This window comes from Dendrobates tinctorius, unplaced genomic scaffold (assembly GCF_039654945.1).
Source record: "Dendrobates tinctorius isolate UK_male_01 unplaced genomic scaffold, ASM3965494v1 ptg000156l, whole genome shotgun sequence".
Taxonomy (NCBI): Eukaryota; Metazoa; Chordata; class Amphibia; order Anura; family Dendrobatidae; genus Dendrobates; species Dendrobates tinctorius.
This window is the reverse complement of record NW_027361823.1, coordinates 30,667,296-30,690,584: the sequence shown is the minus strand read 5'-3', so window position 1 is coordinate 30,690,584 and position 23,289 is coordinate 30,667,296. Positions and strand designations below refer to the sequence as shown.

The following is a 23,289-nucleotide window of genomic DNA, read 5'->3' as shown; positions in this document are numbered from 1 at the left end:
GGTTGTGTCTGAACACAACCCATAAAGGGTGAGTACTCCAGAGTACTTTTATATTTTAATTGATTTATACCAGGTGAAGCCCTATGTCTGCCCCCCCCGCGCTTGTTTTCTCTTTATCAGTCTGTGATTGTTAGTTTGTTACTGTAATTGACATCTGTAAATTGTATGTAACCCCTTCTCATGTACAGCACCATGGAATCAATGGCGCTATATAAATATTAATAATAATAATAATAATTAAATGTAGTGACTGGAGCTTTTACCGATCACTGCTGTTATAGTCAGATGTCAACTGTTTAACACAGAAATATTCCTCCTTGTATGGAATGATTGAACAATATCAAGAACTTGGCAACAATGTTAAATTTCCATGCAGCACCAAATTACAAAATAACTAAAAACAACATGCTGCCAATAAAATATAATGGATATTCAGTGTATTATATGAAGTAGTAGTAGTTTTCGTTTCTGTCTCATCGGTGACGGTTCTAAATAAACGACTAAACTGCTATTATCTTGTAATGTGATAATATGATATTTATCAACAGTGTGCAAATCATGAAATAGGAATGTAACGTTTTTTTAATATGCAATGTAGGTGATAGAATCAGGTGATTACCATATACAGTATAGAGATGACCCCATACCAAAATCATAGCGGCCCCTACCTGGCGCCAGTTGACTGCACAATCTTTGAATTTTCTGCTCTCATTATTAATTCTTACCTTCTTTTTTCTTTCCCTGTCGTTCATGAATTTTCAATTTGAAGCCGTTTATTATTACATGTACGATTCTCATTGGGTCGTCGTTAGTCATATTTTCTATAAAAAATGTCTTCGTTATTAACCCATCTTCCGTAAGTTTAACAAACTCTTCACAAATATGTCTTAATTCAGACATTGCTTGAGCATCGATGTACATGTAACAAGTTTCCAACCGTATTTCTTTGAAGATATCATTAATCATTCTCTTGTGGTTTTCTGAATCAAGGATATTTTTTATAGCGCCTTCAACATTTTCCAGGAGAAGAAAGAGTTCTGTATGATACTTGCGTACGCAATTGATGTCACATACAGAGGAATCTGCAGAAAGAAATTGAGGAAAATTAAAAAAAATAGCTAAGGTAGAAGCTGATTTTAAGTGACCCCCCTTTGTGCATTAGAGAATAGTATATACTGCAATTATCTAATATTCTTCTATTATATGAATCAGAAAAAAATCAAAATGCATATGCTTGATGCACCCCTAGACATGTATGTATCATTGTTTGCCAAAAGGGACATATGTCTACAGTTGTTTTGCCAAAAGTATTGACACCCCTGCAATTCTCTCAGATAGTACTCAGTTTCTTCCTGAAAATGATTGCAAACAAAAATTCTTAGTTATTATTATCTTCATTTAATTTGTCTTAAATGAAAAAACACAAAAAGAATTGTCCTAAAGCCAAATTGGATATAATTCCACACCAAACATAAAAAAGAGGGTGGACAAAAGTATTGGCACTGTTCGAAAAATCATGTGATGCTTCTCTAATTTGTGTAATTAACATCCCCTGTAACTTACCTGTAGTACCTAACAGGTGTTGGCAATAACTAAATCACACTTGCAGCCAGTTGACATGGATTAAAGGTGACTCAACCTCTGTCCTGTGTCCTTGTGTGTACCACATTGAGCATGGAGAAAAGAAAGAAGACCAAAGAACTGTCTGAGGACTTGAGAAACCAAATTGTGAGGAAGCATGAGCAATCTCAAGGCTACAAGTCCATCTCCAAAGACCTGAATGTTCCTGTGTCTACCATGCGAAGTGTCATCAAGAAATTTAAAGCCCATGGCACTACGGCTAACCACCCTAGATGTGGACGGAAAAGAAAAATTGACAAGAGATTTCAACGCAAGATTGTGCGGATGTTGGATAAAGAACTCGACTAACATCCAAACAAGTTCAAGCTGCCCTGCAGTCTGAGGGTACAACAGTGTCAACCTGTACTATCCGTCGGCATCTGAATGAAAAGGGACTGTATGGTAGAAGACCCAGGAAGACTCCACTTCTTACCCCGAGACATAAAAAAGCCAGGCTGGAGTTTGCCAAAACTTACCTGAAAAAGCCTAAAGCGTTTTGGAAGAATGTTTCTGGCCAGATGAGACAAAAGTAGAGCTTTTTGGGCAAAGGCATCAACATAGAGTTTACAGGAGAAAAAAAGAGGCATTCAAAGAAAAAACACGGTCCCTACAGGTAAACATGGCGGAGGTTCCCTGATGTTTTGGGGTTGCTTTGCTGCCTCTAGCATTGGACTGCTTGACCGTGTGCATGGCATTATGAAGTCTGAAGACTACCAACAAATTTTGCAGCATAATGTAGGGCCCAGTGTGAGAAAGCTGGGTCTCCCTCAGAGGTCATGGGTCTTCCAGCAGGACAATGACCCAAAACACACTTCAAAAAGCACTAGAAAATGGTTTGAAAGAAAGCACTGGAGACTTCTAAGGTGGCCAGCAATGAGTCCAGACCTGAATCCCATAGAACACCTGTGTTGAGATCTAAAAATGGCAGTTTGGAGAAGACACCCTTCAAATATCAGGGACCTGGAGCAGTTTGCCAAAGAAGAATGGTTTAACATTCCAGCAGAGCATTGTAAGAAACTCATTGATGGTTACCGGAAGCGATTGGTCGCAGTTATTTTAGCTAAAGGTTGTGCAACCAAGTATTAGGCTGAGGGTGCCAAAACTTTTGTCTGGCCTATTTTTGGAGTTTTGTGTGAAATGATCAATGTTTTGCTTTTTGCTTCATTCTCTTTTGTGTTTTTTCATTTAAGACAAATTAAATGAAGATAATAATACCAAAGAATTTGTGATTGCAATCATTTTCAGGAAGAAACTGAGTATTATCTGACAGAATTGCAGGGGTGTCAATACTTTTGGCCACAACTGTAGTTAGTATATGTGTAACAGAAAACGGACGGCACATCAAGAACTAGTCTGATCAAGTGCATACCAAAAAACAGCTTACATATCAAAAATGAGGAAATGGTTGCACTCAATTGCATTAAGGCATGTCAATGTGAAGTACATGAAGTGTGAATAGCGTAACGGCTTTTGAAATTTAGGAAAAACACTTGAGATGCTTAGTTCAAAATTTGGCCAAAAAATGTCAGCCCATTCACCAGCGTCAAGGTGATCCCATCGAATGGGTCCCTGACATAACTGCCTAGTGTGAACACTTACCTCTGGATAATTACTTGGTGTAGGAGGAGGAGTCCCCTGCGTGTGTCTGGGCCGGAACCAAGGGGGCCATCACCAAGGTTCCTAGGGGGACTGTTTCTGGGGGACATAAACTAGAGGACGGACCGCAGAGACAGTACAAAAGGGCGGGGGACGAAAGTAAGCATCAGATGACGGAGCAGCAGAGAAGCAGCAAGGACGTGAGAGGGAGCCAGAGAACCTCAGGGGGAGCTAAAGCCCTGAAAGGACGGAAGAGGGACTCACCACCGACAGGAGGGAGACAGCACTGCGCCAATCAGCAGAGGGACACCGCCCGCCCGTCCTCGCCCCAGCCTGCGGCCGCTACCGCCATATTCTAGCCCGTGGCTGCGGCCTGTCTGCTGCCGTCCGCAGTCACCGCCTCACTCCAGCCCGCAGCTGTGACCTACCCGCTGCCTTTCGTGGCACCCGCAGCTCTGCTCCGGCCTGCGGCCTCCATTGCCTGGTCCCCGGGCATCGCCACATCATCCCTGCCAGGAGGCGCCTCGCAGGGAAACCCACCAGAGGCCTGCTGTGCCTCAACTTCACTGGGGTGTAGGAACACCCGAAGTCTTCACCAGATCCTCGTCGGCTGGGCCCAGTGGCTGAAACGCCGAAGCATCAACGAACAGCACCTGCCAGACGTCAGAGAGGATAAGTCACACGTTGTAGTTAAGGATCCGTAGACGGCCATACCGCGGCCCTATAGTGACCGGTCTTTGCCGGGTTAGTCGTGTTCGCATTGCTAGTGTATTCTTGTCTTGTTCGCTGTGAGGACAATTATTGTTAGCTTGTTTTGGTCGCTCAAGATAGCCCTATAGGCATCTACTTTATCTATATAAAAGTTACACCTTAAAGATCAAACCGACTCGCGTCTCGTCACTGCATCCCGTGTACCTGCGAGTACTACATTTGGCGTAGTCGGCAGGATGCAGTCTCCGAGGGTGAATGGAGATGGTGTGGGCCAGGGGTGCAATGGTGGGCCCCGGCCCAGCCTTTCCTTGGGGGCTATGCTGAGCAACCTACCCTGGTTCTCCGGCAGCAATACTATGCTGTGAAGCTGGACGGAGTGAATGCGAGGGCTATTTAGGATGCATCCGCTGACCCCTGACCTGGAGGCAGAAGTGGCCCTAATGGCGCTGGATGGGGAGGCCCGGGATTCTGTAATGTTGAGGCCCCCGGGACAGCAAAACACCTTCACCCGGGTGTTACAGATCTTAGAGGAGACCCATGGGGACCCGACGGATGTGGGAGAACTGAGAACCTCGATGTTTAGTCGCATGCAGAAAGAGGGGGAAACATTGACGCAATATATGAATGTTTTGCAGTAATTGTTTGAAGCCATTAAAAGGAAGGATGGGGTCGGAGTGGGGACCATGGACGTAACATTACATGACCTTTTAGTGACCAGGCTACAAGACACCCTGACGAAACAGGCTCTGCGAGAGCGGGTGCGAGTGGACCTGCATCTGACCTTTTCAGAGATTGGAAAGGAGGCACGTGTTCAGGAACAGGTGCAAGGGGTGACGGTCCCTGTGGGGATGGCTCGGAGTATCAAAGCATCCGTAAGCGCCCTGGGTGATCCCCACTGGGTACAAGAGATGAAGCAAGAGATACAAAGTATTAAGGGCGAATTGGCCGAAGCAAAAAAAGAGGCCACAAGAAGTCGGCTGGGGCCGGGCAGAGAAGGCATGAACCATCGCGGCCTTCACCAGAGTTGGTTCCCATGACCACTCACCTGTTACGATTGTGGAGCATTGGGACACTCCACCCGAGAGTGCCCACGTTGCAGGAGGAACCTGCCCCGCTGGCCAATAAAATCAGAGAACCCTGAGCTGGGGGGACGCTGCTCGGCGCCAGAGCCCACCACACGGGGTGGTGGAAGTCACGAAGACCTGATCGCGCAGTGTCCAGTGGTATGGGCAGAGGTCAAAGGCCATGCCGTACGATGTCTAGTAGATACGGGGTCGCAAGTAACGACCATGCCAGAGACATATTTTCGGCAGCATTTTCCCAAAAGAGTGAGACCTCAGTGGGGGTCCATGATAAAGTTGGCAGCCGCCAACCAGCTACCGGTGTTAGGAATGGCAGAACGCACTAAATAAAAAATATAAATAAAGTGCGTTCGCCGCTCGGGGTCCACCGTGCAGTAGGTGAAATAACCGCTGCTAAGTGGTGGCAGAAGCAATATGGCGGTATTGTGCATAGGGTTAACCGTCACCCAAGTGCACAGAGCAATCTCTGTTAAATCACAGAGATGCCTATGAACATAAACAAAAGAGCTGAGCCTGTTAAGGTCACAAATACTCAGAGTAGTTTACACACATGGTATAGGGTCACAGGAATAGCCAAGATGGCGGTACTAAGTCCTTCTAGACCTACCGTGTGTGTAGCGTCGCAGCCGCGAACGCTTAAGTGGGCTGCTAAGTAGGACACTGCCGCTAAACGACAATGCTAGACGCAAGCGCAATGTCGGACGCTAGCAGCTGTGGACAATGAAGCAGAGGTGCGCTGGCGCAGGCGATGATACTGAACTCAATCCCTCACACAAGCATAATATCAAAGGGGTTTCAAATGAGTCATTCACCAGAATCATGCATTCATAGTCATTCACACAGCAGCAAATATGGTCTATACTAGCACATGGCGGAACAGACATGCGCGCTTTTTATAGCAGCCGGGACCTTCCGGAAGCTTCCAGATCTCCGAGATGGACCAATGAGATCTGGAGCGGGACCTGAGCACATGACTCCCAATCTCCAATGGGAGATCGTCTCATGAGTGTGCTCAGAAGGTGGATGGAAGGACGTAGCCTCTGGAGAGATTTGCTGCAAGGCAATCTCCTCTGCAATCCCCTCTGCAGTAGACAAACAGCAGGAGACTACAGAATGTGAGGGTCTGGATTCCTGCATAGCGACCGCAGAATCCTGACTGCTAACATTATCCCCCCTACTAGGGACCCCCCTCTATGAGACTTCCGACCTGCCAACTTGTGCCTATTAGTGGTGTAGGTCTCAGACTAGTCCGAAGGCAAGTCTGATGTCCGGGTAGGTGACAATGAAACCCAGGACACGCGGAAGGCATCAGGGATGGCAAGATCACCAGGTTTAAGAAGGGACACATGGGAGACAATGGGAGCAGAAGTTAAAGTGGGATGCCGCCGTGTGTCGGCGGGCGTCGCCACTTTCCATTTGGAGAGGCTATCCCATGAACAAAAGGCACAGGCACGAATATATTTTTTTACATCCCGAGCCCTGTGCGGCCACCAATAAGACCTAGCCAGGAGTTTAGTGGTCTGCATATAGCCGCAGTGACCACCCCTCCTGGAAGCGTGTGCCCACGCGAGAACCCTCGGCCGAAGGTGATGAGGGACAAAGGTCTTACCCGGTGGCACAGAGTTTGTCCATTGCGGGGCGCTGTTGTCTGGAGCAACAGCATGTTGACAACGGTAACCGCAAATGGAGTCTTGTGCCGGACATGCCTCGAGAACGGTGCGAGACACCTCCATGGGCTCAGGGGGTGGCATCTATGGCTCGGGTGGTTCCAGAGGCTCAAAAAAGTTGGGAGCTGAGGTAATATTCCGCTGTTCACAGCTGTCTACAAGGGCTGTGTGAGTGCAGCTCATGCTGTGTAATGTGTCCTTCAGCCACGTCTGGTTGTAGGCCGCTCAGCGTGCGTCACTGCCTCATACATATTTATTTTTGTTTTATTGCTGCTCATTTTTCATTAATTCTCCTATTAGTGTTCATCCATCCGTATCCATCTACATTGGTTGCAAACACTATAGGAGTAGACAGCGGAGCCTTTCTGCAGCCTTTCAGTGCTAGTGCCCAGTTCTCTGCACTGTTCACGGCTGTCTGTGAGGTCTCTGTGTGTGAGTGCAGCTCACGTTGTAGTGTGTTCTGCAGCCACGTCTGGTTGTAGTCCGCTCAGCATGCGTCACTGCCTCATACGTAGTCCTTTTTTTGATTTTTTGCAGCTCATTTTTCCTGATTTTTTTCTCCTATATTAGTGTGCTTCCATCCGTATCCATCTATATTGGTTGGTTGCAAACACTATATAGGAGTAGATAGAGGAGCCTTTTTGCTGGCTTGTGCCCTGCAGGCCCAGCCAGATTAGTATTACCCTATTTTTTGGAGCCTCATCTATTGCATTGTAGGTTACCTTCCTGCATTGTAATAGCTCCAAAAAGTTTGTGATACTATCCCTTTCACATCTGTCACATCCTTATTTTTTTTTTGGAAAAAAAGTTCACCAAACACTCCACCTTACAGTTGTGTAGGCCACAGTAGCTCATATTAAAGTGCAGTCCACACACTTTATAAAATTAGTGTTTCTTATACCTGTTAGCAGCTGTGAAAACCAAAAGCAAAAACACAAAACAAATATCCTGGAATAAAAAAGTAAAAAAATATATTGCAAAAATTGCATGAAGGTAGTAATAATAGTAATAATAAGGGTATTTAGTTAACATAATTTTGATCACATTTACGTCACTTGACAAGTGGAAAGGTTTTAAATACAAGAGTTAGGACTGTCCCACAAGGGTTGCCGTGACGTGGCGGGATGGCTTCTACATTATTTTGATCAAAATTATGTTAACTAAATACCCTTATTATTACTATTATTACTACCTTCATGCAATTTTTGCAATATATTTTTTTACTTTTTTATTCCAGGATATTTGTTTTGTGTTTTGCTTTTGGTTTTCTCTGTGTAAAGGTCAAGTGTTCATATGCAATTACATTTTGCATGCACATTAATTTACTTTTTCTGCTCAGACCCAGTTTCTCATCTGTTAGCAGCTGTTCAGGAATAAGCACACTAATCCCCCCTTTTTTACTTTTCTGCCTATCTTTATCAGTCTACCAAGATAAAGAAGGCAGGGAGTAAGGCACGTGGTCATGGGCGTGGAGTTGCAGCAGGGAGAGGACGTGGGGATTCAGTAGGGAGAGGACGTGGGGATTCTGTGCCTGCTGCGGGCACCAGTGACCCAGCATCCCCCAGTTTTATCAGGCAACAGTCATCAGAAAGTCAAAAGAGGGAAAAGTGTCAGCAGCCTCAATACCACAAATATGTGGAAACATGTGCGGGTCAAGCACGTGTTGGAGTTACAAAGACACACTGAAGACGTAGGCCAACCTACAGCACCACCTACCACCTCTTCATCTCGTGTTGGTGCCTCTTCCTCCAGCTCACACACAGCTGGTTCGGCTTCCTCACGGATCGCCATGGAAGAACCTCTAGCACTGTTGTCCAGAGACCCAGTGACATTCCTCCCACAGCACCACGTCCCCAGTCATCCTCACACTCCCAGGCCACTGTACAGCCATCGGTAGCACAGGCATGGGAGAAAAGGCGGCCATACTCGGCAAACCATCCCCGAGCACATGAATGCTGGCATTGCCTAACTACTGGCCCTTGAAATGCTGTCATTCAGGCTGGTGGAGACTGACACCTTCCGGAACTTCATGGCATTGCCAGTCCCACAATACACCATGCCCAGCCGCTTTTATTTCAGCAGGCAAGCCGTCCCTGCCCTGCAAAAGCATGTGGAGGGAAAAATAAAACATGCGCTACTAAACACCGTCAGTAGCAATGTCCACCTGACCACCGATGCGTGGACCAGTAACCATGGACAGGGACGATACCTTTCTCTCACTGCCCATTGGGTCAATGTTGTGGAGCCGGGTATAGATCTGGAGAGTGACGCTGTACGTGTTCTGCCAACTCCAAGGATTGCAGGAATCCAGTCTGTACACATTGACTCATCCTCATACTCAAGTTCCTCAGAATCAGCGCAGCAGGAGCCTGTTACGACCGATATGAGCACAGCTGTGGCCAAAGTTCAACAGGCCGTACTGAAATTAATTTCTTTGGGGAATCGAAGCCACACAGCGCAGGAGCTCTGGAATGCCATCAAGCAGGAGAGCGACGTGTGGTTTGTGCCAGCGAATCTCCAGCCAGGCTTGGTAGTGTGTGACAATGGCCGAAATCTGGTGGCAGCTCTGGGCCTAGGCAACCTCACTCACATACCTTGTCTGACACATGTGCTGAACTTGGTCATGCAGAGCTTTCTGAGGGACTATCCGGATCTTGATGCACTGCTGCATAAGGTCCGCATAGAGTGCGCTCACTTGCGGCGTTCCAGCATGGAAAGATCGCACATTGCAGCTCTGCAACGCCGATTCCGCCTTCCGGAACATCGCATCATATGTGACCTCCCCACCAGGTGGAATTCAACGTTACATATGTTGGAGTGGTTGTGTGAGCAGCAGGCAACAGTAATGGAGTACCAGCTGCATCAGGCGCAAACAAGTCGCACTGTGCGCCGGTCACACTTCAGCACCACAGAGTGGGCCACTATGAAGGACATCTGCCAAGTTTTGCGTGCCTTTGATGATTCCACGCGGATGGCGAGTGCAGATGATGCACTAGTCAGCATGACTGTCCCCCTTATCTGCCTGCTTCAAAAAACACTGCAAGCACTAAGGGACGAGGTTTTGGCAGAGGTGGAGGATGAGGAGTCACAAATGCCATCTGCTTCTGGACAGTCTGCGCAACGTGGTCCCTCACAAAGGTCTAGGCAGGGGACACTTTGTGAGGAGGATGAGGAGGAGTCAATGGAGGAGGAAGACATCTCTCCAGAGGAGGGAGGTACACAAGGCTCTAGTAGTCAGTATGTACTGCGAGGGTGGGGTGATGCAGAGCAGGCAGAGATGACGCCTAAAGCAGGGGACAGCGTTTCTTGGCCAGTTGGCAGTCTGTAGCACATGGTTGATTTCATGCTGCAGTGCCTGAGAAACGACTGCCGCATCGCCAACATTCTCCACACGGCTGATTATTGGGTGTACACCCTCCTAGATCCTCGCTACCGGGACAACTTACAAAGCCTCATAACACCATTGAACCGGGAGCGTAAAATGCGGAAAGTACCAAGAGACACTGGTGCAGTCCATCATGTTCTCCATTCCACCCGAGAGCAGTGCCGCTAGTGCTTTTCAAAGCAGCTCTGTGCGTCGAGGCAGTGGAGGAAGCTCTGCACATAGAGGGAGCAGAGGCAGCACCGCAAGGCAAGACCAGCATGGCCCAAATGTGGCAAAGTTTTGTGTGGCCGCCAAAAATGGCTACACCATCACAGACGTCTCCAGTCAGCAGGAGGCAACGTTTCCGTCAGATGGTGACAGATTACATGTCTTGCCCTGTCAGTGTACTCCCAGACGGCTCTTCCCCCTTCAAGTTTTGGGTCTCTAAGCTGGATACATGGCCAGAGCTTAGCCAGTATGCATTGGAAGTGCTGGCTTGCCCTGCTGCCAGTGTATTATCGGAACGCGTCTTTAGTGCTGCAGGTGGTGTACTAACAGACTGTGGCACGCGACTATCCTCCGATAACGTTGATCGGCTTACTTTTCTGAAAATGAACAAGGCCTGGATCTCCCTGGAATTTGCCAGTCCTCTTCCAGAAAAAATAATTGGCTGGCAAAAGTATCCAGGTCTCCTGTTGTGTTCATGTTTCTACCACCTGAACTGTAATACCTGGGCTCCAAAACTGCCAGTTGTTGCTCAGAAGTGCTTTATGCACAGAACAAAACACTCATTCCTGTATAAGTGGGGTTCAGTAACGTCAGCTGTTCCCCTGCTGTGTGTATGGCAATATCTCCTGCTGCCTCCAAAATCACACTCCCTCAGATATTAAACTTGCTCCTAGTAGGCCTCAGCCTACACCCTGATTGTTCCTGGGCTCCAACACCGCCAGTTTGTGCTCAGAAGTACTGTAGGCACAGAAAAACACAATCGTTCCTGTGTAAGTGGGGTTCAGTAACGTCAGCTGTTCCCCTGCTGTGTGGACGGCAATATCTCCTGCTGTCTCCAAAATCACACTCCCTCAGATATTAAACTTGCTCCTAGTAGGCCTCAGCCTACACCCTGATTGTTCCTGGGCTCCAACACCGCCAGTTGGTGCTCAGAAGTGCTGTAGGCACAGAAAAACACAATCGTTCCTGTGTAAATGGGGTTCAGTAACGTCAGCTGATCCACTGCTGTGTGGCAAAGTCTCCTGCTGCCTCCAAAATCACACTACTACTGATTTAAAACATTCTCTGATTTGGCATCTGGCTCCACTCTGTCTCTAGTATTTCCCCTGGCCTCCAACACCGCTAGTTGCTGCTCAGAAGTGCCGTATGCACAATCAACACTTGTTCCTCTGTTACAGGTGTTCAGTAACATCAGCTGATCCCCTGATGTGTGTCCGGCAATGTCTCCTGCTCTGTCCACATTCCCATAACTAGTAGTGGGAATGTGGACAGAGCAGGAGACATTGCCGGACACACATCAGGGGATCAGCTGACATTACCGAATCCCAGTAACACAGGAACAAGTGTTGATTGTACAGACGGCAACTCTGTGCATCAACTGGCGGTGTTGGAGGCCATGGTAAATACTAGAAACAGAGTGGAGAAAGAGGCCTAATTAGAGCACGTTGACAATCAGTAGTAGTCTAAAACCGATATTAGACTTGATGCAAATAGGCCTTAGCCTACTCCATGATTGTTCCTGGGCTCCAACACTGCCAGTTGGTGTTCAGAAGTGCCGTCTTCACAGAGAAAAACACTAGCTCCTGTGGTAGTGGGGTTCAGTAATGTCTGCTGTTCCCCTGCTGTGTGGACGGCAATGTCTCCTGCTGCCTCCATATTCAAAACACATCAGGCCTCAGCCTGCTCCATGCTTGACCCTGGGCTCCAACACTGCCAGTTGGTGTTCAGAAGTGCCGACTTCACACAGAAAAACACTAGCTCCTGTGTTAGTGGGGTTCAGTAATGTCTGCTGTTCCCCTGCTGTGTGGACGGCAATGTCTCCTGCTGCCTCCATATTCAAAACACATCAGGCCTCAGCCTGCTCCATGCTTGACCCTGGGCTCCAACACTGCCAGTTGGTGTTCAGAAGTGCTGTCTTCACAGAGAAAAACACTAGCTCCTGTGTTAGTGGGGTTCAGTAACGTCAGCTGTTCCCCTGCTGTGTGGACGGCAATGTCTCCTGCTGCCTCCACATTCAAAAAACATCAGGCCTCAGCCTGCTCCATGCTTGATCCTGTGCTCCAACAATGCCAGTTGGTGTTCAGAAGTGCTGTCTTCACAGAGAAAAACACTAGCTCCTGTGTTAGTCGGGTACAGTAACGTCTGCTGTTCCCCTGCTGTGTGGACGGCAATGTCTCCTGCTGCCTCCACATTCAAAAAACATCAGGCCTCAGCCTGCTCCATGCTTGATCCTGTGCTCCAACAATGCCAGTTGGTGTTCAGAAGTGCTGTCTTCACAGAGAAAAACACTAGCTCCTGTGTTAGTGGGGTTCAGTAACGTCAGCTGTTCCCCTGCTGTGTAACATAGTAACATAGTTATTAAGGTTGAAGGGAGACTTTAAGTCCACCTAGTTCAACCCATATCCTGTCCTAACTTGCCCTAACATGTTGATCCAGAGGAAGGCAAAAAAAAACCATGTGGCAAACAGTAAGCTTCACTTCGGGGAAAAAAATTCCTTCCTGACTCCACATACGGCAATCAGACTAGCTCCCTGGATCAACGCAATATTAAGGAAACAAGTGTATATACCCTGTAATATTATACTTTTCAAGAAAGGCATCCAGTCCCTTCTTAAATTTTAGTAGGGAATCACTCATTACAACATCATATGGCAGAGAGTTCCATAGTCTCACTGCTCTTACAGTAAAGAATCCGCGTCTGTGAGTATGCTTAAACCTTCTTTCCTCCAGACGTAGAGGATGCCCCCTTGTCCCCGTCACAGGTCTAAGAGTAAAAAGATCATTAGAAAGCTCTTGGTATTGTCCCCGCATATATTTATACATTGTAATAAGATCACCCCTAAGCCTTCGATTCTCCAAACTAAATAACCCCAAATGTAATAACCTGTCTTGGTATTGCAGACCCCCTAGTTCCCTAATAACCTTGGTCGCTCTTCTCTGCACCCGCTCCAGTTCAGCTATGTCTTTCTTATACACCGGAGACCAGAACTGTACACAGTATTCTAAGTGTGTTCGCACTAGTGACTTATATAGAGGTAAAATTATGTTCTCCTCATGAGCATCTATGCCTCTTTTAATGCATCCCATTATTTTATTTGCCTTTGCAGCAGCTGCCTGACACTGGCCGCTAAATGTGAGTTTGTCGTCCACCTATACACCCAGGTCTTTTTCAGTGACTGTTTTGCCCAGTGTTTTACAATTAAGCACATAATTATACATCTTGTTCATTCTACCCAAGTGCATGACCTTGCATTTATCCCCATTAAAGCTCATTTGCCATTTATCAGCCCAAGCTTCTAGTTTACATAAATCCTCCTGTAATATAAAATTGTCCTCCTCTGTATTGATTACCCTGCAGAGTTTAGTATTATCTGCAAATATTGAAATTCTACTATCTATGCCCCCTACAAGGTCATTAATAAATATGTTAAAAAGAAGCGGGCCCAAAACTGACCCCTGTGGTACCCCACTGCTAACCGTGACCCAGTCCGAGTGTGCTCCATTAATTACCACCCTTTGTTTCCTATCCCTGAGCCAGCTCTTAACCCACCTACACATATTTTCCCCTATCCCCATTGTTCTCATTTTATGTATCAACCTTTTGTGTGGCACCGTATCAAAAGCTTTTGAAAAGTCCATGTACACCACGTCCACTGCATTCCTTTGGTCCAGTCCGGAACTTACCTCTTCATAAAAGCTTATCAGATTAGTCTGACAGGAACGGTCCCTTGTAAACCCATGTTGATATTGGGTCATGAGGTTATTCTTCTCCAGATACTACAGTATAGTATCTCTTAGAAAACCCTCCAGGATTTTACCCACAGTTGAGGTTAAACTTACTGGCCTATAATTTCCAAGTTCAGTTTTTGTCCCCTTTTTGAATATTGGCACCACATTTGCTATACGCCAGTCCTGTGGTACAGACCCTGTTATTATGGAATCTTTAAAGATTAAAAATAATGGTCTATCTATGACTGTGCTTAATTCCTGCAGTACTCGGGGGTGTATCCCATCCGGGCCCGGGGATTTGTCAATTTTAGTGATTTTTAGACGCCGCCGTACTTCCTGCTGGGTTAAGCAGGTGGACGGCAATGTCTCCTGCTGCCTCCACATTCAAAAAACATCAGGCCTCAGCCTGCTCCATGCTTGATCCTGGGCTCCAACAAAGCCAGTTGGTGTTCAGAAGTGCCGTCTTCACAGAGAAAAACACTAGCTCCTGTGTTAGTGGGGTTCAGTAACGTCTGCTGTTCCCCTGCTGTGTGGACGGCAATGTCTCCTGCTGCCTCCATATTCAAAACACATCAGGCCTCAGCCTGCTCCATGCTTGATCTTGGGCTCCATTAATGCCAGTTGGTGTTCAGAAGTGCCGTCTTCACAGAGAAAAACACTAGCTCCTGTGTTAGTCGGGTACAGTAACGTCTGCTGTTCCCCTGCTGTGTGGACGGCAATGTCTCCTGCTGCCTCCACATTCAAAAAACATCAGGCCTCAGCCTGCTCCATGCTTGATCCTGTGCTCCAACAATGCCAGTTGGTGTTCAGAAGTGCTGTCTTCTACTTCACATCCCTTGTATCTTGCTTATCCCACAACCCCAAACAGTTGTTCAATACTTTTAACTCCCTCCTCCGCCCACCACTGCCCCCTCCGACTTCCCTAATCTCTGCCGAGTACTTTGCCGCACACTTCAAAAACAAGATAGACCAAACACGGCAAGTCTTTATTGCTCAACCACCACAACCCCTTTGCATACCAGATCAATGCCCAAACCCCATAACCTCCTTATCTAACATCACTGAAGGGGAGCTTGCTCATCTTCTCTCCAAATCACACCTCACCACTTGTGCACTTCACCCGATCCCATCCCACCTCCTCCCCAACATCACCACCACTCTTATCCCATCCCTAACCCACCTCTTCAACCTATCACTAACTTCTGGTACCTTCTCTTCTGCTTTCAAACATGCCACAATCACACCTATCCTTAAAAAGCCAACCCTCGATCCAACAGCCACGTCCAGCTATCGCCCAATATCGCTGCTCCCATTCGCTTCTAAACTCCTGGAGCAGAATGTCCACGCTGAACTTTTCTCCCACCTCTCATCTAACTTGCTCTTTGACAATCTACAATCTGGCTTCCACCCCCATCATTCTACCGAGACAGCCCTGACCAAAATTACCAACAAAGGTGGATGCTTCTGAGATTGGTGCAGGAGCTGTTTTGTCCCAAAAAGATCCGGTAACATCTAAAATGAATCCCTGTGCTTTCTTTTCCCGAAAGTTCTCCCCATCTGAACGCAACTATGATGTGGGGAATCGGGAACTGTTAGCCATGAAATGGGCATTTGAGGATTGGAGATATTGGTTGGAGGGAGCTAGACATCAAGTCGTGGTCCTCACTGACCACAAGAATTTGATTTACCTTGAGTCGGCCAAACGCTTGAATCCTAGACAGGCTTGGTGGGCCTTGTTTTTCACACGTTTTGATTTTGTGGTCTCTTTTCTTCCGGGCACTAAGAATGTCAAGGTAGACGCCCTCTATAGGAGTTTCTTTGCTGATTCTCCTATTGTGACCAAGCCTGCTACCATCTTAGGTGAGGGGGTAGTTCTTTCTGCCATCTCGCCCGATTTGAGACGTGCTCTGGAAGAGTTTCTGGAGGACAAACCTGAGCGTTATCCCATTGGAAAATTGTATGTTCCTGACCAGTGGAGGAAGAGAGTAATGTCTGAAGTTCATTGCTCCGCATTGGCTGGTCATCCAGGTATTTTTGGCACTAGAGATTTGGTGAGTCGGTCTTTTTGGTGGCCCACCTTATCTCGTGATGTCAGGAATTTTGTGCAGTCCTGTGGGACTTGCTCCCGGTCTAAACCTTATTCTCGATCTAGTGAGTTGTTGATGCCTTTGCCGCTGCTCAGGAGGCCATAGACCCATATTTCAATGGATTTTATTTCTGATCAGCCTGTCTCTCAGAGAATGACTGTTATCTGGGTGATTTGTGATAGATTCTCTAAGATGGTCCATCTTGTACCACTCCCTAAGTTGCCATCTTCCTCAGAGTTGGTGCCCTTGATTTTGCAACAGGTGGTTTGCTTGCATGGGATTCCTGAGAACATTGTATCTGACAGAGGAGTTCAGTTTGTCTCCAGATTTTGGAGGACTTTTTGTTCCAAGCTGGGAATTCAGTTGTCCTTCTCCTCTGCGTTTCACCCTCAGACCAATGGGCAGACGGAGAGAACAAACCAGACTTTGGAGTCTTATTTGAGATGTTTTATCTCTGCTGATCAGGATGATTGGGTCTCATTTTTACCTTTGGCCGAATTTGCTTTAAATAATAGAGCTAGTTCTGCCACTTTGATGTCACATTTTTTTTGTAACTTTGAGTTTCATCCTCGATTCTCTTCAGGGCAGGTGGAGTCTTCTGCCTGCCCAGGTGTTGACACTGTGGTGGAGAGAATGCACCAGATTTGGGACCAAGTGGTGGATAAGTTGTTTCTCTCCCAGGAAAAGGCCCAGCGGTTTTCCAACCGGCATAGGACCATTGGTCCCCGGTTTAAGGTGGGTAATATGGTTTGGTTTGGTTGTCATCAAAGAATATCTCTATGAAGGTGGCTTCTCCAAAGTTTAAACCTAGATTTATTGGACCTTACAAGATTTTGGAGATTCTTAATCCGGTCTCTTTTCGATTGGCGCTTCCTGTTACATTTAAGATCCATAACGTGTTTCATAAGTCTCTGTTGAAGAGGTTTGTTGAGCCAGTAGTTCCTGTGGTGGCACCTCCTGACCCTGTATTGGTTGAAGGTAATGTGGAATATGAGGTTGAGAAGATACTGGATTCTCGTCTGGCTAGACGGAGACTCCAGTATTTGGTTAAGTGGAAGGGTTATGGCCAGGAGGATAATTCTTGGGTCTCTGCATCTGATATTCATGCCGAAAGATTGGTTCGTGCTTTTCATCGGGCCCATCCTGATCGGCCTGGTGGCGTGGATGAGGGTTCGGCAACCCCTCCTCAAGGGGGAGGTACTGTTGTGAGCTCATTTTCTCGTTCACCTTTGATGTCCGATGAACTCCCTCTGCTGGTGAAAGGAGGTGGTGAAACTGATTTGGATGGGAGAAACCTGTCACCTGAACAGGTGGATTGCGATTGGACATCCGGAATCTCTGAGTGGATATAAGGCAGCCGACGGCCTGTAGGGTTGCTGGTGATTTCTCTGCTCTGAGCTCTGGCCTCCAGTTCAGTTCCTGTCTTCTAAAGCTAAGTTTTGCTCTGTTATTGTTCCATGAGATTTTGTCTGATTTGCTTAGTTGTGTGTTCTGTCTGCCCCGGCTGTGGCTCTGCTGAATTTCCATTTTGTCCCTGATCGGTTAAATCTCTTTTGCTCTGTCTTCAGAATATATCAGAGTGCTGATATAGGGATTTTGAAGTCTAGTGACTTCAGGGCCATTTTTCCTATCAGACGTGTTGGGACATTTTTGGTAGGGTTTTTGCGGATTGCAGCCAGCATCTTTTCCGTCCTTTCCTATCTAGTTAGTTGGGCCCCATCGTTTGCTCTGCCTGTCTTTCTGTCTGTGTTTGTGTTTTCATCTGTTTTCACCGACAATACATGTTGGGGGCTGTCTATTGCTTTGGGGTCTGCTCTGGGGCAGTTTAGATTTCCCCTTTCTTTCTTTAGGCTTATTTAGTTCTCCGGCTGTGAAGAGGCATCTAGGACCTCCGTAGGAACGCTCCACGGCTACTGTTAGTTGTTGTGAATAGGATCAGGGGTCTGCAATCTGCTAGCTACCAACCTCTCCGGTTTTCTGGACTTAGCTTGCATTTTTGTTTTTTCCTCCTCCGGTGACTCATTCATAACTCTTTCCCATCTCAGGAGGGAATTGGTGGCAGTGCTTTTTCTATGCGTTTTTGTTGAGATCGCTCCATCATTGTCCCTCTCAAGCACTATCCTATCTTCAGGACAGTGCTCTTGGTCATGAAAAACGACTGTTTCCTCCCACCAGCCCAGGAGCAAATTAGCATATGTGGGCTCACAAGGGCTACCCATAGCAGTGCCCCTGAACTGGTGGAAGTACTTTTAGTCAAAGAGGAATACTCCAAGGCCTCCAACACAGATTTGTTATGTTTCTCATATTGTCTCCCTCGGGTGCTCAGATAATGGTCCACACCACAGCCACCAATCCTTTTTGGTGCGAGATCGAGGAGTATAGGACTTCAACATCTATACTACCTAATATCATGTTTTGATCTAAAAAAAGAAATCCTGTACAACTTCCCCCACAGGTCTGTGGTGTCTCGCACATAGGAATTTAATGACACAACAAAAGGTCTTAAAATTTTGTCCACATAAATTCCCAATTTTTCTGTGAGACTGTTATTACCAGAAACGATTGGTCTCCTTTTCAAAGGATTAGTACCCTTGTGGACTTTTGGGAGGCATTAGAAAGTGAGCATCACTGGATGCTTAGGAAATAGAACATCCTACTTCTCCTTGTCCAAAACTCCTTCCGTAAAACCCCTTTCAATTAGCAACCTTAGTTCATTAGAAAAAGAAGAGATGGGATTACCTGGCAAAACTCTATATTCATTTTTGTTTTCCAACAAGTAAAGGCATAAGGATCGGTATTTAGATATGACTACAACATTCCCGCCTTGTATCAGACTGTTTAATTGTAATATTGGTGTCTCTTTCAAGGTTGCATAGGCTTACTATTTCAGTCCTTGACAAATTGTATCAACCCCTGTGTGTCATGATGGACATTTTTACCAAATTATTAGAGACGAGATTAAGGAAAACATCTATGAAGCAAAGGTCACACATTGGCTGTGGCATCTTCAAACTTTTGTTCTTTAATTCCATAAATGGGCCATTACCCTCAACTTTTGGGTCCCCATCACCCAAATGGAATAAGAAATGAACATCCTGCAGTAGATCATCTGGGATTCCCAGCTCCATACATTTTTTTTCTATCTTCCTTTAAAAAGTATTTTTTCCAATTTAAATGTTACAAAAGATAAACCTTTACTTAACAGACACATCTCTTCTCTTCAATGCATAAGCAAACAATATGGGAGCACCAAATGACTACTGGGAACTATGGTTGCATGTGGCCATCCAGTATGTGGCTTCAAAGGCTTATTGGGGTGCATGTAACTTTGGTGCAGGGCAGTCCTTGCATTCAATGCATAAGCAAACTGTCATGGTTAGGACATGTTTAATGTCCTGTTCTCACGGGGTTAACTTTTGCCGGCCTCTCTTTGGATCTGGGAGGGGTATTTATACTCACTCCAAACTAGCATTCTCTGTCAGTTTTACTGCTGTTCTGGTGTGTCTGACCCCTGGTGTGCGTGTACTCTGCGTTGTTTGCTTGCTTGTATGACCCGGCTTGTTCCTTCACTCTGCACTCCGTCTCTCATTTTGGTACCATTGTCTTTTCTGGTTCTGACCTCCTGGCTTGGCTATCGTTACTCCGTTACAGTTTACCCCTATTGTACCGTCTAATGCCCGTTCTGGTTTTCTGATCTATTGCTACGGTCCTGACTATCCATTCTGTCTAATCCTTTAGTACTGTATTGCTATCTCGTGCTTTGACCTCGGCTTGATCTGGTTTCTGTCTCTGTCTATGCCCCTTGGTAACATTGTCCTGTAGTTACCTTTCTAGGAGTTTCCCTGCAGCTCCTAGCTCCGTGGAGCTTAGGCCACTCCCCCAGCAGTCATGTGATTCAGGTCCTGGAGCATGCATTGTCACCACTGCTGCCCGCTCCGCAGGTATCTTTGTGCACAGTCTTTGTACTCAGGACACACGCTCTGGCTCAGTGAGCAAGTGCAGTGCGATGTTCCTGACACAAACAGTATGGCAGTACCAAATGAATAATATGAACTTGATTTTCCTGTGGCCATCCAGTACGTTGGTTCATAGGCTTATTGGGGTGCAAGTTACTTTGTGGCTGGGCAGGCCTTGCATTCAATGCATAGGCTAAAAGTATGGCAGTACCAAATGAAAAATAATAGGAACTTTGGTTTCCTGTGTCCATCCAGGACGCCTGTTTCAAGGGTTATTGGGGTGCAGACCTTGCAATGAATGCATGTGCAAACACTATGGGAGACCCACTTTCTTATAATGGGAATGTGGCATCCCAGGAGTCCGACTGCCACAATAGCATTGCCTCCCTCACAGGGGGTGATGTCAAGCCTGAAGCAAGGAGGGATCCCCTGGCCAGGTATACACAGCATGCAACACAGTTCCAGCTCCGGGCCAGCGGAGGGAGCTCTGAACCCTACTTGAGGGGAGCTGCTCGGTCTGGTCAGGAGGAGGAAGTTAGTTAGAGTTTCAGTGAGTCAGTGCTGGGAACTGGACAAGTGCGGAGCTTGTCCCTAGACTGGAGTGCATTCTGAATCAGAGTGGAAGGGAAAAGGATAGGAAAGATTGGGAAAAGGAGCTGTGACCACGCTCATCTCAGAGCTCAGCACTAGAACTGGACACCGGAGTCCGTGGCTGCAGAGCGCTATGGTCTAATCACCTAAATCAAGAGGGCAAAAGATTGCAGGTCTTCTGGCTCCCATCACACATCTGAAGGCACAGCAGCAGGTTAGAGCCCGGAAACGCAACGAGGAGCGACACCTGTGAAAGGCTCAAGCTGCCTGCCATGCGTTTAATGTTTTCTGACAGACAGTGAGAAGAACAGAGGACTGAGCAGAGCTTTAGGCAGCAAGGACCTCAAATAGAGCAGCGCAGTAAGGAGGCCTCCGACCCTCCTGGCTGAGAGGATCCTGAGTTGTTACTGTCATGATCTCAGTGCGGGTTTGACTCGCACACGTGGGGTTAATGTTTGGAACCAGTGCTGATGACTGGCATTTCTGGGGTTAAAGGTTGTGATCCCGATGCAGGCTTACCTGCACACCTGGGGCTATGATTGTGGCCTCTCCCTGGTTCTGGGGGAGGCTTCTTATAGCCTCAGGACGCTCCCATCCCTGTCAGTTATACTCTTGCCCTTGACATTGTGTGGTGACCCCTGAGTGTGTTAGTGCTGTGTTCTGGTTGCTTGATTCTCTGTGTATGACTCGGTCTGTTCCCTGGATATCACTTTGGATTCTGCCTGGTACCTTCTATGTCTGTTTGGTTTTGATCTCTGCTTGGCCCTGATTATCCACTCTGTCTCCTCCCTGGTACTGTACTGATATCTTGTGTATGACCTTTTGCTTTGTCTGACCTCCCATCTGTTTATCCCTCCTGTACCTCGCTGGTCTGTACCGTGCATGACTTCTGCTTTGCCATAATCTGAGTTCTCTGACTTCTCTGACACTATTAGTTGAAGCACGCTTTGTCACCTCTGCTGCCCTGCTCCCCAGGTAACTCTTAGCACTGCTTCTGTACTCAGGACACGTGCACTGGCTCTATGAGCAAGTGTAGTGCGGTGTCTCTGACATTATAGAAGCAGTGCTAAGAGTTACCTGGGGAGCAGGGCAGCAGAGGTGACAAAGCCTGCTTCAACTAATAGTGTCAGAGAAGCCAGAGAACTCAGATTATGGCAAAGCAGAAGTCATGCACGGTACAGACCAGCGAGGTACAGGAGGGATAAACAGATGGGAGGTCAGACAAAGCAAAAGGTCATACACAAGATATCAGTACAGTACCAGGGAGGAGACAGAGCGGATAATCAGGGCCAAGCAGAGATCAAAACCAAACAGACATAGGAGGTACCAGGCAGAATCCAAAGTGATATCCAGGGAACAGACCGAGTCATACACAGAGAATCAAGCAACCAGAACACAGCACTAACACACTCAGGGGTCACCACACAATGTCAAGGGCAAGAGTATACTGTAACTGACAGGGATGGGAGCGTCCTGAGGCTATAAGAAGCCTCCCCCAGAACCAGGGAGAGGCCACAATCATAGCCCCAGGTGTGCAGGTAAGCCTGCATCGGGATCACAACCTTTAACCCCAGAAATGCCAGTCATCAGCACTGGTTCCAAACATTAACCCCACGTGTGCGAGTCAAACCCGCACTGAGATCATGACAGTTTCAGGCTGCCTGGACCTCCATTGTCACCTGTAACCAGTGGTCCGGTCTGCACCTCTATACATCCAGTAAAGGTAAAGGAAACTACAACCCCGCTGTGTCCTCAGATTTGTTTGCTATACCATCTGCCCTGCACTACAACCACCATCATCAACTCATCACTTAAACATGCAGTTGCCCTGGGGCTTAGCTCTACCTGTGGAGAGCTGTAACAATTCTGCTGCACCACCATCAGCTCCAGCCAATTCTGAAGCAGTGTCGGCTAACGCCTTATTTGCCGAATACCACAGATGGCATCACAAACTAGTTCCCTTTTAAATTATCCCCTATAAACTTTATTGAACCAGGGCCATGGACTGGGTCACTGCTGTTGTGACACTTCCCCTTTAAGAACCGGTCCGGTACCGAGTATCCCACGGCCCTGGCAGGTGCTCCATTTTGGCGTCACGAACAGAATACGTGCCCCCAGCATCATTGGGTATTGTGTGCTATAGACTTTATTGAACTGTCTAGTTGCTGCGATTACAGCGCCACACGGCACGCAGGAAGCAGAAGGAGTGTGCCCTCATGGGCATAACCCAGAAGAAAGTATAACAAAAAGACACGTCACTCCGAAAATAGATGAGGGGTGCTCAGAACAGGATACCAGTCCCAATATACCATATAGGAAAAAAAAATCCGGCACTCCCAAATGCAAAAAGTAGAAGTTCCTTTTTATTTTTCACAGCTTAGTAATCCACATGATGTACATTCAATATATACGTAACGTTTCGGTCTCTATAATGGACCTTCTTCAGACTGAATGTGACACAACGAAAGGAAAAATAAAACAAAAAATTACATAAAAATATTACAAAACAAAACTGGTTTCAAAATACCTATCAAAAACAAATACAGTCAATGAAGGCTAGAGCTGCACAGGAAAACAGGTTCTATAGGAGTGAGTCCTATGTGCATCATACTATCTAGTAGTCACAAAAATAAGAACACATAGTAATCATATACACAA

General features: G+C 46.8%; 1 long non-coding RNA gene across 1 annotated transcript in view; it reads right to left on the bottom strand.

The window, feature by feature from the left end:
• The window catches only part of LOC141051259 (uncharacterized), a 153,040-nt gene that overhangs the window by 2,691 nt on the left and 127,060 nt on the right, over window positions 1-23,289 (bottom strand). Inside the window, exon 2 of the long non-coding RNA XR_012220609.1 lies at window positions 726-1,082. This is a non-coding gene — a long non-coding RNA (uncharacterized lncRNA). The remainder of the gene's footprint in view (window positions 1-725; window positions 1,083-23,289) is intronic.